The sequence below is a fragment of the Octopus bimaculoides genome, chromosome 5 (assembly GCF_001194135.2).
Source record: "Octopus bimaculoides isolate UCB-OBI-ISO-001 chromosome 5, ASM119413v2, whole genome shotgun sequence".
Classification (NCBI taxonomy): domain Eukaryota; kingdom Metazoa; phylum Mollusca; class Cephalopoda; order Octopoda; family Octopodidae; genus Octopus; species Octopus bimaculoides.
The window spans coordinates 80,183,057-80,187,997 of record NC_068985.1 but is presented as its reverse complement, the minus strand read 5'-3'; the positions used below and the strand labels follow the sequence as shown (position 1 = coordinate 80,187,997).

At 37.0% G+C, this 4,941-nt stretch overlaps 1 protein-coding gene across 8 annotated transcripts in view; it reads right to left on the bottom strand.

The window, feature by feature from the left end:
- LOC106876553 (major egg antigen) overlaps positions 1-4,941 on the bottom strand; it is a 224,149-nt gene that overhangs the window by 61,109 nt on the left and 158,099 nt on the right. The window contains exon 1 of one of the 8 annotated variants that reach the window (XM_014925204.2): positions 4,536-4,667. The exons of the other annotated variants lie outside the window; for them this stretch is intronic. The gene's annotated coding sequence lies outside the window, so the exon portion shown is untranslated. Of the gene's footprint in view, positions 1-4,535; positions 4,668-4,941 lie in introns of those variants that run through there. 8 annotated transcript variants of the gene reach the window in all.

Sequence of the window (4,941 nt, the reverse complement as noted above, 5' to 3'; positions counted from 1 at the left end):
TATATATACATGCATACATACATATATATACATACATACGTACGTATGTACATACATATATATATATATACATATATACATACAAACATATATACTATATATGCTAACATACGTACATACACACACGTTTGAGAATCTAGATATGTATAATGTTATGATTAGATAAACAAACATATCTATAAATATGTATTTACAGAGTCACCCATACATAAATACACAGACACTCACACACACGCAAACACGCACATCTAAACACAGGAGTAAGTGATTCATGCTTTATGATTTAGTCCTTCGTGTTTATCATGGGATCATAACAAATATAGACAGACGTTCTACATTGAGTAAACAATACAAAATACGACACACGTACGAATAGCCTCTTTTTCCCCCTCTCATTCGCCACTCCGTTCTCGTTTCCTCTGCTTCACTCACTCACAGAGTTTTGTAGCTTCCAAATAGCTTTGTATGTTCTTTTTAGATTGCCATTTAAATAACATACAATACATTCAACTGCTGCTATACTGACATACCAAATATTTATAGAAATACCTACTCTGCTCTCAGGTAAAATATATATATATAAAAAAAAACAATAAATAAGTAGCAACCACAAACAACAAAAATAGAATTTCAGAGAATGCACTAGAAACTTCTGTCTTACATTCCACCAGCCAGCAGCCATCTTGAGAAGCGCCTGTTTGTGGTCGCTCATTTTCCTTGAAATAGCAGCCAAATAACTCTCATGATGCGTTGCACCGAATTAAAAAAAGTTGGAAGGACATTTAGGGCAATGTTGTCCTAGATACATATAAAACAGACAGTATGGTCATGGTCGGAAGGGCTTCGACTGTAAGGCCCACCCAATTAGGGCTTATCTTTGTAAAAGCACCATCACCACCACCACCAACAACAGCAAGAAGAAGCTAAGTAGCTGGTTCCCCCACCCCTCAAAAAAGAAACACAAAATCTGAGATACTGTGGATGAAATAGAAGAATAGGTAAAGCACCGAATAAATACTTTTGGGTATGTAAAAACGTCCTTTTTAATCTAGCCATGACCATCCTGTCTGTTTTATATATCTAAGATAACATTGTCTAATGTATCCTTTATTCCTTTTTCTTCTTTTTATGCCTTTCTTTTAATACAATGCAGCATATTATGTGAGTGATTCGGCTACTATTTCTACAAAATCGAGCGACCACTTAAAGGCCCTCTCTCGATGATTGGTAGCTTGTTGAATGATAGATGCTCCCTTCAATGTCGATAGAATAAGTATCAAGTAGCATACTAAACGCAGAATGGATCGACTAAATACCATAGTCAATGGATTTATGGCCTTGGATCACTGTAAGCCTATCTTTGTCCCACTCCTTTCCTAGTTCATATATAATTTTGTTTCTTTTGCGTACGCATGTAGTTAAGAAAACCACGTGGCCTTGGGTTCAGTCCCACCACACAACACCTTGGGCAAGTGTCTTCTACCATAGTCTCGGGTTGACCAATTCTAATACCTTATGAGTGAAATTGGTTGATGGAAGCCGTGGAATCCCATTGTGTATATGTGTCCGTTTGTTTATTTATTTCCTTATCACTGCTTCTCAATCGGTGTAGGTTTATTTACAACCCATAACTTAGCGGTTCGGTAAAATAATTTCGATATAAGAAGTACCAAACATTAAAAAAAATAAGTATTAGGGTCGATTTGTTAGATTAACATCTTTCAAGGCGGTGTCCAAGCATGGTTGCAGTCCAATGATTGAAACAAGTGAAAGATAAAAGAATATCTTTCTATGCGTTTTTTTAATTTTTATTGTATGAATGACTGACTGGGCTCCGATAATTGTGATACAGAACATTTAACTATTATAACATTTTTTTATTATTGAGGTAGTAGATTTCCACCGAAGTCAACTTTGCCTTTCATCATTTTAGCGTCAATAAAATAAATATCAGTTAAGTATTGAAGTCGAAGTAATCGACCCAGCACTTATTTTTTAAAACCTGGTATTTATTCCATTGGCTTCTTTATGCCGAACTGCTATGTTACGTAAAAAAACAACAATACCAGTTTTCAAGTGGTTGTACGGAACAAACACAACGCAAACACAAACACACACACACGCACACGCGTGCGCACACATACACACACGACAGGCTTCTTTCAGTTTCCGTCAGCTAAATCCACTCATAAGGTTTTGGTCACCCCGAAACTATAGCAGTAGACACTTGCTCAAAGTGCCGTGCAGTGGACTGAACCCGAGACCCATGGTTTGGATATTAAATAAATTTTTAAAAGGAATTTAGTTATTATCATTATTATAGAAAGCGGTGAGCTGGCAGAATCGTTACCACGCCGAACAAAATTGCTTAGCGGCATTTCGTCCGTCTTTACGTTCTAAGTTAAAATTCCGCCGGGGTCGACTTTGCCTTTCATCCTTTCGGGGTCGATAAATTAAGTACCAGTGAAACACTGGGGTCGATAGAATAGACTAGTTCCCTCCCCACACATTTCAGGCCTTGTGCCTATAGTACAAAGGATTATTATTGAGAAGGCGGCGAGCTAGCAGAATCGTTAGCACGCTGGACGAAATGCTTAGCGGCATTTCGCCCGTCGCTACGATCTGAGTTCAAATTTCGCCGAGTCGACTTTGCCTTTCATTCTTTCGAGGTCGATAAAATAAGTACCAGTTCCGTACTGGGGTCGATCTAATCGACTGCCCCCCCCCACCAGATTTCAGGCCTTGTACTTATATTAGAAAGGATTATTATCATTATTATTATTATTATTATTATTATTATTATTATTATTATTATTATTATAGTAAGGCAGCGTGCTGGCAGAATCATTAGCGTACCGGACAAAATGCTTAGCGTCATTTCTTCCGGCTTCATATATTCTAAGGTCAATTTCGCCGAGGTCGACTACGTCTTTTAGCCTATGCGTGTCGATAAAATAACCTTTCGTGTACTGGGATCGATCTAATCGATTGGATCCCTTCCCCAAACGACTGAGGTTTTAGATTTGACTGTAACAATCTTGGCAGTAACGTCTGTAGACATGCGCCGGTGCTTTCTTTATGCTCGGTTGGGAACAGTCTAGGATTGTAAACAGAATTTTGCCATTGCAAAGTAAACGACGGGCGTCAACTATTTCGCCAAAAGATCTGAACTAAGTTATAAAACATGGTAGAGAGAGAGAAAAAGAGAGAAAGAGGGGGAAGGGAGAGGGAGAGAGAGGGGAAGGGAGAGGGAGAGAGAGAAAGAAAGAGAGAAAGAGTCTGTAAGCGGTCGCTCATTTTTCCAGAAATAGAAACGAAATCACTTTCAAATTATGTTTCACCGTATTAAGAAAAAGGACACTTAAGGCAATTTTGTCCTAGATATATAAAATATACAATGTCTTATTAGCTTATATGCAAGGACAATATTACCCTATGTGACAGGAGAATTTTGCCCTATCATAGTGTTGTTCTAAATACATCAACAAATACTATGTCCTATCACCCTATGTGTTGGGACAATATCGCACTCTCACATAGTCAATATTGTCCTAGATGTATAAAACAAGCAGTGTGTCCTATCACATTAAGTGGTAGAACAGTATTTCTATATCGCATAGGACAATGTTGTCTTACATATAGAAAACAGATAGTGTGTACTATTACCCTGTGTGATGGGATAATCTTGCCCTATCACATACGACGATGTTGTCCTACATATATAAAACAAACAACGTAACAAATAATCAACTGGATGCCGTATAATATCCAATTGCTGTCATGCAACATTGACTTCAAATCTGAGAATGTATACATAACTAACCTTCCCGAAAAGCATGGCGTATAAAAAAGGGAGGGACTTTAGCCAGCCGGTATATTGGTCTTGAGTCCAGAGAGCAAAAAAAACAAAAAAACAACAACAACAGCAACAACAAAAACCCGAGAAGCACTTGATAGTCTCATCCCACCACGTGATGAAAGGATAAAGAAAATAAAGAAACATGTTTTGAATACTTTCATATTCCACATTGCAAAATTTATCTTGGAGACCCTGTAAATATGATATCAAAAACATATATACATACAAACGAGCAAACATATATATATGCGTGTGTGTGTGTGTGTGTGTGTGTGTGTCCGTACATATAGAGTGTTTACGTCATAAGAATTTAGAAACTTTGAGAGAACGCGAAATAATTTGTCTTCAGTTGTGGAATTCGAAGTTGATGAGGTTCTAACTTATTACATTATGTAAATATTAGATTAAAATCTCTTTCAGATAGAAAAAAAATCGAAGGCTTCTCGTGCATGTGAATGTATATATGTATGTATGTATGTATGTATGTATACACACACAAACGTGCTCGCACTTAATCAGGTAAGTAAACTATATTAAACTTCATAGATTATACCTCTTTCCTGCCCGTTATTATTTTCTTCATTTCGTTATGTTTTTCATTTTTTTTTTTTGTCAAACAAAGCCATAAACAGAAGAACAAAAAAGAATATTTTCTTTTCAAGTCTTAACTACGTACCTCTAAACAATCTATCAGCGCGAAATCCAAACTATTCCGGTAAATGCCTTCGCTAGCAACAGAGAAAAGACACAGCTGTATAGAAATTATATGAATAAAGCAGGTTTGGGGCTGTGCCAACTAGCAGATTGAGAATCAGATACCTCATTACCAGAACAAACTAGAAGAAAATGAGAAAACACGTAACAGGGAAAACTATTTCGTTAAACCATTTGAACATAGCGATGTGACTGATTAATAATATATGTATGTACATATTATATAGGTATGCCTATCTATATATCTATCAATCCTACACACACACGCACACACACACACACACACACACACACAAACGCACGCACGCACGCACACACACACACACAAACAAACAAACACACACTCTTTACTCTCTTTTACTTGTTTC